Below are 13,093 nucleotides of genomic sequence, written 5' to 3'. Positions count from 1 at the left end.
TTCCCCCGTGACACCGAAGGATCTGGGGTTGGAAATCTGGTGGCATCTGAAGCCCAGGATTGGCGGACTCCCCTGCTTTCCACCCAGTCTTAGTCTTGATTGACCCAGAACGTTGAACCGACTTGCTGCTTTACTTTGTTTACATTGAAGTTTATTTTTAATTTATTTTTGGCTGTGCTGGGTCTCCGTTGGTCCTTGGGCTTTCTCTAGCGGCAGCGACTGGGGGCTGCTCTCTCGTTGCGGTGCTTGGGCTTCCCGTGGCAGTGGCTTCTCCTGTTGCACAGCGTGGGCTCTAGGGCAGGCTGGTTCAGGAGTTGCTGCTCAAGGACTTAGTTGCCCTTTGGCACGTGGAATCTTTATGGACAAGGGATCAAACCCTCCTCCCCTGCATGGGCAGGCAGATTCTGAACCCCTAGACCACCAGGGAAATCCTACACTGAAGTTTTAAAAATTCATTTGTTGCTGTCCAGTGGATTTCCTTATGAATTTTAGCTATCTTTCTAATGGTGATAGTCACTGAAATAATTGCCCTCAGACACTGCAGCCTCCCGTCATCAGCACAGTCTTCCTAACATTAGCATGTTCTGTATCAAAAGGCTCATTATGTAGGGAAAAAGCATATATCCTAAACATCTCTACAGTATAAGGATTTGTCCTCAGGAGGTGCTCTGATTAGAGGTGTGAGGTTTGGAAGCTGGAAGCCATTTAGCCTGACTCTCAGTTTCTGTCTAACAATATCAACTGGGAGCCTGCAGCCACTGTTAAAAGCACTGGATGAGTGAACAGGGCACCTTGGCGCTTACATTGTAGGAGGGGAAACAGACAGCCAGCAGCCAGTCGTGATTATGATGCGTTAGGAAAAGGACTGATGGGGCTTCCCTGGTGGCTCAGTGGCAAAGAATCCATCTGCCAATGCGGGAGACACAGGTTCGATCCCTGATCCAGGAAGATCCCATGTGCAGCAGAGCAACCAAGCCCGTGCGCCACAACTATTGAGCCTGGACTCTAGAGCCCGGGAGCCGCAACTACTGAGCCACGTGCCGCGGCTCCTGAAGCCTGTGCACCCTAGAGCTGGTGCTCCGCAACAGAAGAACAAAAGAAGCTTCTCATTGCTGATCATCCCGGATCGATCGGCCTCTCTCTCTCTGTCGGTGGCTCATCCCTTCAGGACAAACGGAGTGTCCACCCTGGGCCAGCACTACAGGCAATGGGGAGAAGCGGTGACCAGGACTGACAGGGCACCTGTTCTTAACAAGCTGCATTCTAGGAGGGGAAACAAACAATAAACAAGGCAATGAGAAGCCCTGGAGCCTCAGCTAGAGAAAAGCCCACACAGCGATGAAGACCCAGCACAGCTAAATAAATAAATAAACCCCATGGAACTCTCTGGGCCAGAATACTGGAGTGGGTAGCCTTTCCCTTCTCCAGGGGATCTTTCCAACCCAGGGATCGAACCCAGGTCTCCCGCATTGCAGGTGGATTCCTTACCAGCTGAGCCAGAAGGGAAACCCAAGAGTACTGGAGTGGGTAGCTTATCCCTTCTCCAGCAGATTCTCCCACCCAGAAATCAAACCAGGGTCTCCTGCATTGCAGGCAGATTCTTTACCAACTGAGCTATCAGGGAAGTCCTAAATATAAATAAATAAAATTATTAAGAAAAAGAAAAAGCACCGGTAGGCTGTTAGGATATCAACCCTAGGGTACCACCCCATCTGGGAGGTAAGGAAGGGCTTTGCCGGGAGGAGGCATTTTACCTGAGATTTGAACCCTGAACCTGATACCTGAACTTCAGTTGATTTTGCCTGGCAGGCAAACACAACACCCTCTTCCTCCCCGACTGGTGTCTTTCCTTCACCCTGTTCATTTCTAAACTGTACTTACCCACAGTTATCTGGGTTTATTGCCTTGTTTGGGCTTCCTGGGTTGCCCAGACAGTAAAGAATCTGCCTGCAATGCAGGAGATCTGGGTTTGATCCCTAGGTGGGGAAGATCCCCTGGAGAAGGGAATGGCAGCCCACTCCAGTATTCTTTCTTGCCTGGAGAATTCCACGGACAGAGGAGCCTGGTCGGCTACAGTCTGTGGGGTGGCAAAGAGTTGGACACGACTGGGAGCCTAACACACAACACTGCCTCATTTATTGTTTGTTTCCCCTCCTAGAATGACAGCTTGTTAAGAACAAATACTCTGTCCTGGTCCCCCCTTCTCCCCATTGCCCATAGCGCTGGCCCAGAGTGGAGGTTCCATTTGTCCGAAGGGATGAATGCCTGAGAGCTAGAGAGGCTGATCAGTCTGGGATGCGTGGGTGTCGGGACAGGAGAGAGATGAGGCCTGCAGGGGTCAGATCGTGCAGGAGAAGAGCAGGGGCCCCTGGAGGAGGTTGGGTAAAAGCCGCACGACCCAGTTACTGTTTCGATCGTTCTGGTTGCCATGCATCAAGTGGTCTGGAGGGAGGCAAGGGTACATGTGGAGGAAATGTGTGCAGAATTGTTCTGTGTGCTCTCTTAATTTCTGAATTGTAAATTGTAAAGCGTTTCAAATATGCTGAAAATAATATCAACCTTCATGGACTCACTACTAAGACAGAAGTTAAAGCTTTGCCTCCTTTAAAAAGAAAAAAATTTTAAAAAGAAAGAAAGAAAATGTTCTGGGGGGAGTTCCCTGGTGGTCTAGCAGTTAGGTTAGGGTTCTGTGACCCGGGTTCTTTCCCTGGTTGGGGGAACTGAGATTCAGCAAGCCTTGAGGTATGTCCAGATTAAGAAAAAAAAAAAAAAAAGCTACAGTGATGAAAAGGAAAATAAGATTTGTAAAATGAATTAGAAAGCTTGAGGAAGGAACAAGGGTTTTCAAACGTGGAAATTTCACCAGTCAAAGAAATCTTAGTAATTTTCCAAGTAAACTTTTCAACGCAGAAAAATTGTCTCCGGGCCCACCAGAATCCCCACGTGTCCCCTGAGTGGTGACCTGTGTCCACAGTGTTGTAGTGGCCACTCTCCTACCGCGGTGTGTGTGCGCCAAGTCGCTTCGGCCGTGTCCCTCTGTGACCCTACAGACTGCAGCCTGCCGGGCTCCTCCGTCGTACCGCAGCACCAGGAGGCAATTTTTTAAAAAAGTGCTCTTCAAAACTCCAGTCCTGTTATTACTACAGATGAGAGAGCCGAGGGTCACTGAGATTCAGTCTGCGTCTCTGAGGACACCGTGACCTCTCCCGGACCTCCCTGAGAGCCTTGATGACCTGGGGTTAGGGTCAGTCTGGTCTCAGAGAAGGCGCACCAGCCACCTGAAAGGCCCTCCCTCCATGCCTGTCTCGGCCTGTCTCGGTCTCTCTCCCTGAATCTGGCATCTCTGTGGATGTGGTCTGCTCCTGTCATTCTGGATGATGAGGTCACGGAGTGACCTCTGTCGGCTCTCTCCCAGGAGTCCCAGAGAAGGCAGTCCATTGACCAGGACAGTCCTGGCTCTCTAGCCAGGACATGATGTTCACACGGTCAGTCCACGAAGGACCAGCCCTGAGTGAGCTCTGTGTTCTGACCACAGTGAGAGATACAAAACTAAGTCCCCAGCCTGTGATCCAAAGGTCCTTGCACCTGAAGAGCATGGGGAGGGAAGGGTCACTGGTGGCTGGAGTGGCCCAGGCCCCATGGAGAGATGACTGGAGAAAAGTGCAAGTGTTAGTTGCTCAGTCGTGCGCGACTCTGCGACCCTACGGACTCTAGCCCGCAGGGCTCCTTTGTCCGTGGAATTCTCCAGGCAAGAATACTGGAGTGGGTTACCATTCCTTTCTCCAGGGGAACCTTCCCAATCCAGGAATCAACGACCTTTGAGCTCAGCTGTGAAAGGAAGCCCAGCCTGGGACTTCCCTGGTGGTCCAGTGGTTAAGACTCCGAGCTTCCAATACAAGGAGCATGGGTTCGATCCCTGGTGGGGGAACTAAGATCCTGCATAGTGCATGGCCAAAAATAAACAAACAAATAAAAATAAAATTATCATGAAGACAAATCATTTTAAAAAAGGAAGCACAGGTCAAGTTTAAATCGACATTCCAGAGCAAAAGTGTCTAGAGGATGCGTGATTTTTAAAAGTCTACACCCCTCAGTGGAAAAGCTCAGGTCCCAGCCCCCAGATACCTCCGTTTAGAGGGGCAGGGGCGAGATGCCTCCATAGGACCTTGAGATGCACCTTCTAAAAAGCCTTTGTTTTCCCTTGCAAGGTAGCATTTTAGAAGGTGTGGGGCTGGCGATTTCAGAGCACCTGTCTTGGGTGGTTAGGAACCCACCTGCCAATGCAGGAGACTAAGAGACTCAGGATCAGTCCCTGGGTTGAGAGGATCCCCTGGAAGAGGGCATGGCAACCTACTCCAGTATTCTTGCCTGGAGAATCCCATGGACAGAGGAACCTGGCGGGCTACAGTCTATGGGGTCACACAGAGTCGGACACGACTGAAACGATTTAGCGACTTAACACACACACCTGAGTAAAGATCCTTTGAGAACCCTCCCAGAGAACCAGCTAGTCTACATAAATGCAGTTTCAGTTCAGTGGCTTTTGTATGCAAAGTTTTTCGCTTGGGAAAACTTGAAAACTGCTTTACGCACTTCCTGGCCTTCTTAAACCAGGACAAATGTTTCCCCATGCCTTAGGGCTTTCACAACAGGGGCCGCCTGACTTGTGCTCTGTGAGGAGGTGGGAGGTAGGAACAGGGTAGGCTGCCAACCCCAGGGCTGCCAGACCATTTGCCCCCACGTTTGAGAGCCCAGATCATCGGTCTGTTTGGATTTTTTTTGCTTCTCATTTTATTCTGTTTTGTTTATCCATCCAAGCTCTCCCCACTTCCTGCTCTCAGTCAGCGTGCCTGCCCTGGCCTCCGTGTGACTACCTCTCAATCCACTCGCATCTCAATCTGGCCTGGATGCCACAGTAGAGCTTAAAGTTCGTTCAGTTTCATCCTAGCTATCTCCAGTGGTCTCAGATGGTAAAGGATCTGCCTGCAATGCAGACTCTGGTTTGATCCCCGGGTTGGGACCAGCCTCTGAAAGAGTGCATAGCAACCCGGGCCAGTATTCTTGCCTGGAGAATCCCACGGACAGAGGAGTCCATTGGGTCACAAAGAGTCACACGTGACTGGAGCGACTTAGCACTCGCATATTTTGTCTAAAGTCTCACCACTTCAGGTGTGGTCCAGGGTCCAGCAGCAGCAGTACCAGCCAGAAACAGATTAGAAATGCAGCGTCCCAGGAATCCCTCCACTAATAATGAAACCAGCAGAACGCATCTCAGTACTCAGTAGAGTGTAGGTTCTTCTGTCCTGGCATGGAAAGAATTCAGGGAGAGGCAGAGTGACAAGTAGGGAAAGGGGTTTATTTGTATAGGATGCTTGTGAGAGGTACAAGTGGGCAGGTAAGGGCGTTCCATCTCGAGAATTTAGTGGGCTACAGTTTTACAAGCTGGAATCAAGATTGCCTGGAGAAATATCAATAACCTCAGATATGCAGATGACACCACTCTTATGGCAGAAAGCGAAGAGGAACTAGAAAGCCTCTTGATGAAAGTGAAAGAGGAGAGTGAAAAAGTTGGCTTAAAGATCAACATTCAGAAAACTAAGATCATGGCATCTGGTCCCATCACTTCATGGCAAATAGATGGGGAAACAGTGGAAACAGTGTCAGACTTTATTTTTGGGGGCTCCAAAATCACTGCAGATGGTGACTGCAGCCATGAAATTAAAAGACGCTTACTCCTTGGAAGGAAAGTTATGACCAACCTAGACAGCATATTCAAAAGCAGAGACATTACTTTGCCAACAAAGGTCCATCTAGTCAAGGCTATGGTTTTTCCAGTGGTCATGTATGGATGTGAGAGTTGGACTGTGAAGAAAGCTGAGCACCGAAGAATTGATGCTTTTGAACTGTGGTGTTGGAGAAGACTCTTGAGAGTCCCTTGGACTGCAAGGAGATCCAACCAGTCCATTCTGAAGGAGATCAGCCCTGGGATTTCTTTGGAAGGAATGATGCTGAAGCTGAAACTCCAGTACTTTGGCCACCTCATGCAAAGAGTTGACTCATTGGAAAAGACTGTGATGCTAGGAGGGATTGGGGGCAGGAGGAGGAGGGGATGACAGAGCATGAGATAGCTGGACAGCATCACTGACTCTATGGACGTGAGTCTGAGTGAACTCCGGGAGTTGGTGATGGACAGGGAGGCCTGGCGTGCTGCGATTCATGGGGTCACAAAGAGTCGGACACGACTGAGCGACTGAACTGAACTGAACTGAACAGTTTTACAATCAAAGGAAAAGTGGGGAGGGGAAGAAGACCACTTTCTTCATTCTTTTTTAAAAATGTTATTTGGCTGTTCTTGGTCTTTGTTACTGCACAGGTTTTTCTCAGCTTTGGACACAGGCTCTAGGACGTCTGGGCTTCGGCAGGTGCGGTGCTCGGGCTTCTCACCGCGTGGCCTCTTGTTGAGCACAGGCTCTAGGCACACAGGCTTTGGCAGCTGTGGCTTCCGGGCTCTAGAGCTTGGGCTCAGCCGTTATGGCGCATGGGCTTAGTTGCTCCAAGGCATGTGGACTCTTCCTGGAGCAGGGTTTAAACCTGAGTCTCCTGCATTGGCAGGCAGATTCTTTATCACCGAGCCACCAGGGAAGCCCTCTTTCTCCTTCTTGAGTAGACCTCAAGTTTCCATCAACAGCTCCGCCTCCGCATAGGGTGGAGGAGGTTTCCTGTCCCTACATGGTCAAGCCAAGACTGTCAGGGTGCAATGGAAAAGAGCAAAAAGGTGGTAGTAAATCATCTCAAGTTTCAGTACGTCACCGTTTCCTTCTATTTTTGTTTTGCATGGGCACCGAGAAGCATGTCCTAGGGGTTAGTTCCTTACTGAGCTCACTGGGCAGAATGTGGCTCTAATGCCATCATTGTTTTATTGTCTGGGGGCATCCCTCATGCTCCTGCTGTGTGGTTTTGTTGCTCAGCAAGCCTGCTTGGTTAGTGGTTGGGCAAACCTGCTTTCTTGAGTGATCATTAACTGACAGCTTCTCCCGTACTTTTTCCTTTACTTACAATCTCCTAGTGGGATTAACTGTTTAAGCACCTACTTTGTCCCATTACTCTCTCCCTATCAGTAAGGTTTAAATGACTACATTTTAACGCTATGAGGATGATTGCTAAGAGAGCAGGTTTTTGCTTAAGCCCGGCTGCAGAGAATCACCTAGAGATTTTACATAAACGCAGAGGTTCGAATCCACTCCAGAGGTTCTGATTTAATAGGTCTGGGAGCCTGGGCATGCAGCCAGGCTGAACCCCTGCTAAAGTGTCAATAAATGCAGGGGCATCAGTGTAGGTCAGGAGAGAGGGGGACACTCCCAACAAGAACGTCAGAGCCAGGGGCCGGCTGATCTGTGGGTTCTGTTGTTTTTTTCCTTCCTGTTAGTACTCTGTGACGTGAGCTATTTGGACTGCCAGATCAGGAAGCCCATGGGAATCCTCTAGTGGTCCAGTGGTTAGGACTCTGTGCTTTCACTGCCTAGAGTGTGAGTTCAATCCCTGGTCAGGGAACTAAGATCCCACAAGCTGCACGGCCAAAGAAGGGGGAAAAAAGGTCCTGTGTGTCCTCACAGGATCAATTAGGGGTTGATTAATTGCATTCAAAAAAACCTCATTTATGCAGTTTGACATTCCTTTTAAAGCAATTTCCCCAGGACCTTATTTCTCAAGTCCACTCTTTTCCGTACCACCTCCTCTGCAAATGATTCACGTGGGTCCAGTCTGGCTAGCCGGTGCCCCAATTTGGGGAGGTATATTTGATGTCTGCCCTAATCCCAGACATGGCAAAGCATAGATCTCATCTGAAGAAGGCATGCTGAACATTTTAAACAAAGCTGAGTCCCAGCATGCCCATTCAGGCTCACACCAGCATGCCACGTTCCCTGGGAAGCCCCGAGGGCATCATTTCCAAGAAGAATGTCTCACAGATGGAAATGTTTTCTTCCTACCTGAGGCAGCTGGGTGCCTCCTGCCCAGCCAGGTTCCAGGCAAGACCACAGCCTCTTACGCTCCAGGAAGTGTCCTGGGTGCAGAGATGCGTGGTACACAGGCGGGGGCGTGGGAGTGGGGGTGGAGAGGGGGCTGGGAGGGGGAGGACGTGAGGAGACACAGCAAGTGTAAGGTCACAGTGTGTGTGAGGCCCTAAAAGAGTAGGGTCTGATGTCCGTGGAGCAGGTGTGTGGGAGTGAAGGGTTCCATCTGAGGGTGGGAACAAGAAGAGATGGCCACAGACAAAGTTGGTAATTAAGTCACATCTTCATCTATCCATCCATCCATTTATCCATCCATTCCTTCCCTCCTTCCCTCCCTCCATCCCTTTCTCCATCCATCCATGCATCCATCCATCCATCCATGTATCTATCCATCTGTCCATGCATCTATCCATCCATCTATCCATAGCTCCATCTCTTCATCCATCCATCCTTCCCTCCATCTATCTCTCCATCCCTTCCCCCATCCATCCATACATCTCTCCTTCCATCCATTCATTTATTCAATAATTTATTTCTTTAGTGAACAGGGCCAGAGACTAAGCCCTGTTGAAGTGTGGGATATGGATGAGGATGGGCTTCGGCTCAGTAGAAGGTGCTCTAATAAGGGAAAATCCCAAGTCTGGGATGCGGGGAGGGAGACTCTGAACCTAGATTTGGAGGAAGCATCAGGATGGTCCTTGGGGGAAGTGACACTCCGGCAGACCCTGAGAGCTGAGAGGGAATATTCTCTCGGGGAAGCACCTCCCCCCCCCCGACCACGCTGCCCCGCTCCACCCCGAGATGGGGCGGCCCTGGGTACCAGGAAAGATGTCCGTGCAAACATCTGGCGGGGGTGGGGGGGTGGGGGTGGGGCTCGGAGAACAGTTGAAGTTCACAGAGGTGAGTTCACACCCAGTGGAGCAATTGGAAGAAGCAAAGGGACAGCGCCTTGAGAAGGTACAGTTCGGGGGAATGACGGGCGATGGAGAAGGGGTGTTAGGAACGCTCTATGTAGCGGAGACAAAGGATGCCCGGCTGCAGGAAAGGCAGGTGAGGGGCTGGGGAGGAGACCAGGCACTTCTGTGAGGGCCAGAAAGCCAATCCCGTCCCACACCGAGGAATGCGGATGAAGGGAGCCGACGACTAGAAGAACGGGATGCCCCGAGGGTTAAGCTGCATCCGGTCTGACTTGGAGGGCACAGGAGTCCCAAACCCGGTCTCCAATCAGGAGGGAGAGCCTGCACTTGCCCCCCAAACCCAACCTATAGAGGAGACGGAGGTGGGCGGGTCCCAAGTAAGCATTGTCCAGGCGGCCGCCACTCTGGACTGTCCCCGATCAAATGCCACCTCTCCCCAACCAGCCGCAAATATTTACATCCTGTTTATGCCGAGGCCTCCTAGGGCCTCAATTCTCATGAATAAAAGATGAGTTTCCAGGCCCAGCCAAGAAGGGGAAGAAACCCCCGCCAGCTGGTAGGGACCAGAGGCAGTTTAGCGTTTCGGTTGCTGTCGCCGCCCGCGTGGTATTTGGAGGAAATTTGAATTGGCCGGGTCAAGGTGACCCGGGGCGGGAGATTTGGCTTTTTCTATACTATCTGAGGGTTCCTGGATCTAACCCTTGCAGCGCATGTACCCTGAACTTTTTTCATAGGGCTGTTCCCTGAGAAACTTAACACTCTGGTTTATCCTTCAGAAATGTTAAAGTCAGAGCATCTTAGAGCTGGAGAGGGTGTTTAGAGAAAATCTAACGCAGTGTCCTATTTTAAAGAGGAGAAAACAGGCTCAGAGTGCAAAGGACTTGCTCAGACCAATTCAGCTGATCGGTGATAATCTGTCCCACTTCCCTGTCGCTTAGTTCTTTCCACTGCATCACACAAAAATTTAAAATTGATACTGTATTCTTCAGACCAGTTTTAGATTTACAGAAAATTAAGTAGATAATACAGAGTTCCCCTATAACCCAATTCCTGGGGGCTGAGCTTCCCTTACTATTAACATCTTGCTTTAGTGTGGTGCCTTAATTACAATTAGTGAACCGACATTGATACCTTATTATTAACTAAAGCCCATAGTCTACATTAAGTTTCATTCCTTTTTTTTTTTTTTTTTTTTGCCGCACAACGGGGCTTGTGGGATCTTAGTTCCCCAACGAGGGATTAAGCCTGGGCCCTTGGCAGTGAAGGCACAAGTTCTAACACTGGACCACCAGGGAATTACCAAGGTTCAGTCTTTATGTTCATCGGTTTATGGATTTTGACAAAGATGTGATGTGGATGTATTCACGATGACAGTAGCAGACACAATAGTTTTGGTACCTAGAAATCACCTGTGCTCCACCTGTTCAATCCTCCTCCCTTCCAGTCGCAGGTAATCACTCCTCTTTTTGTTTTTGCCATGGTTTTGCCTTTTCCAGAATGTCCTATAATTGGAATCACACAGTATATAGCCTTTTCAGATTGGCTCTTTCATTTGGCCATTAGCGATATATATGGGCTTTCCAGGTGGCGTTAGTGGTAAAGTATCTGCCTGCTGATGCAGGAGACATAAGAGATGCCCGTTTGATCTCTGGGTCAAAAAGATCCCCTGGAGAAGGAAAGGACAAACCGCTCCAGTATTCTCGCCTGAAGAATTCATGGACAGAGGAGCTGGATGGGCTACAATCCATAGGGTCACAAAAAGTCAGACACAACTGAATCAGCTTAGCATGCTAGCATGCGGGAGTGATAGAGATCTTATAGATTGATTGAATATTTCACATTCTTTGCTCCTTTCAAAGATGTGGAAATTCCTGGAAAATGACACAAAGTTCTCCCTTAATTATAGAGATAAATTCAGGTTGGTACCTGGACTTGCGTCTTTGAGCCTCAGCAATTTTTCTCCCTTGTTTTCTGATGCCTCCTCTTTAAAAAGAATTTCTTCACCAGCCTTTCTTGTCATGAATTTTCTCCTCTTACGTGGTCTTGTTCTCAGTTTCGATTTCTGTACAAAACCTCAGTTGGGAGAAGTTTTGTTTTTTTGGACATGGCCTGTTTTTCCTACCCCAAGTTCAGTGCTGGAAGCTATTTCCTGCGACATTTTATTTAATCTCTACAAGTTTGTAGCAAAGAAATCCTTCTTCCTATTTTTTATACAGGAGAGAACCAAACAAGTTCTTGATCCATTAACCCAAAGCCAAGCAGCCAGCAAATGCCTGGAAGGTGGGGCAGTGTTTGAACCCAGTTAGATCCAGGCTCTAAACTTCCACTGCTCCCTTGTTGTCATTCAGCCACTGAAATCGTGTCCAGCGCTTTTGCAACCCTGTGACTGCAGCTCACCAGGCTTCTCTGTCCTCCACCATCTCCCAGAGCTTGCTCAGACTCGTGTCCATGGAGTCGGTGATGCCGTCCAGCCATCTCATCCTCTGTCACCCCCTTTTCCTCCTGCCCTCAATCTTTCCCAGCATCAGAGTCTTTTCCAGTGAATAGGCTCTTCGCATCAGGTGGCCAAAGTATTGGAGCTTCAGCTTCAGTCCTTCTAATGCATATTGAGGGTTGATTTCCTTTAGGATCGACTGCTTGGATCTCCTTGCTGTCCAAGGGACTCTCAAGAGTCTTTCCGCAGCACCACAGTTCGAAAGCATCAATTCTTCTGCGCTCACTGCTTCCTTGGATGGCCTTAATTTTAATTTGGATCCAAATAAAAAGTCTCCCAAGTTTCCCCTGGTTTCAGAGTGGGGCAACAGTGTTCCTAACCTGAGGAAATACTTCTTGTGGGAAAGAAAGTTCTGGTTTAGAACTGCTGACGGAAAACAAAACAGGAAGTCAAGCATTCCTGGCTTCAGTGACCATCTATGAATCTGCTAGAATCTGGCCCTGCCGCGGGCCAGGCTGCAAGCTTCACCCTGGGCCCAGAGGAGAGGGGCGAGGGGCTCCCGACTGCAAACAGCCGGGGCCGGATCCGCCTTCCCACGGGGTCGGGAGTCAAGGAGGGTGTGGGCGACATCTGGACTGAAGCCCCAGGCTCGGGAGAGAAGCTGGAAAGGCAGGAATCCTGGCTGCCCCATCTGCACGAGGGATGGGGGAGGGGGCCCTGGCGGGGTTGGGGGCGGGGCTGATGGGGTGATGAATCAACCTTGGGGGGCGTTTGGAGAACCTGCCTGTCTGGGGCTGGGTGGACCCTTGCAAGTCACTGAAGTCATTCTCTCCCACTGTGTCTTGGGCCCCTGATAAATTTGATGATAAATTTAACTACATGTGCGCCTGCACAGGGGTGGGCGCTAAGTCACTTCAGTCATGTAGGAATCTTTGCGACCCCATGGACTCTAGCCCACCAGGCTCCCCTGTCTGTGGGATTCTCTAGGCAAGCGTACTGGAGTGGATTGCCATGCCCTCCTCCAAGGGCTTGAACTCCATTGGCAGGCGGGTTCTTTCCCATTGGCAGACCACCTGGAAACATATTTAAAACTTCTGTGCGTTCACAGACATGATAAACAGAGTTGAATAACAAGCCACAAACTAGGCGACATCTTGTCAATTCATGAATAATCTGATGCCTTCTCTTTAAAAAACTTTCTTTGCCAGCCTTGTCAAGTGTGAATAATCCTGCCGATCATTACGAGAAAAGACAAACCACCCCCATAGAATACAAACCCCGTGCACGGATAGCTATTTCACTGTGGAGGAGACTCCCATGGCCCACCAGTTCTGGGTTCTGCTTTTTCTCTTGTACCGCAAGCCTCCACCAGAGATTGAACCCCTGGCCTCCAGGCAGTGAAAGTGCAGGATCCTAACCACCCGCTGGACCACCAGGGAATTCCCAGGGGTCGTACAATTTAACTCAGTTCTGACACTCTCTATCTGGAGTTAGCAGTGAACCCATAGATTAAGGGTTGAGTCCCACAAGACTGTTCCAAACCCCCCTACATACCCTGCCACCGAGATGCTAGTCATAAGTCCAGGTTGTTATCCGTGCTTCTGATCAACTGACTGTAGATTGGATTTTCCCACACATGCCCCCCTACCTTGGGTTCAGTCATTTGCTAGATGAGTTCACAGAACTCAGGCAAACACTTATATTTACTGGTTTATTATATAACAGAGGAT

This window comes from Oryx dammah, unplaced genomic scaffold (genome assembly GCF_014754425.2).
Source record: "Oryx dammah isolate SB20612 unplaced genomic scaffold, SCBI_Odam_1.1 HiC_scaffold_2, whole genome shotgun sequence".
Classification (NCBI taxonomy): Eukaryota; Metazoa; Chordata; class Mammalia; order Artiodactyla; family Bovidae; genus Oryx; species Oryx dammah.
The sequence above is the reverse complement of the archived record's forward strand: the minus strand, read 5'-3'. Positions refer to the sequence as shown.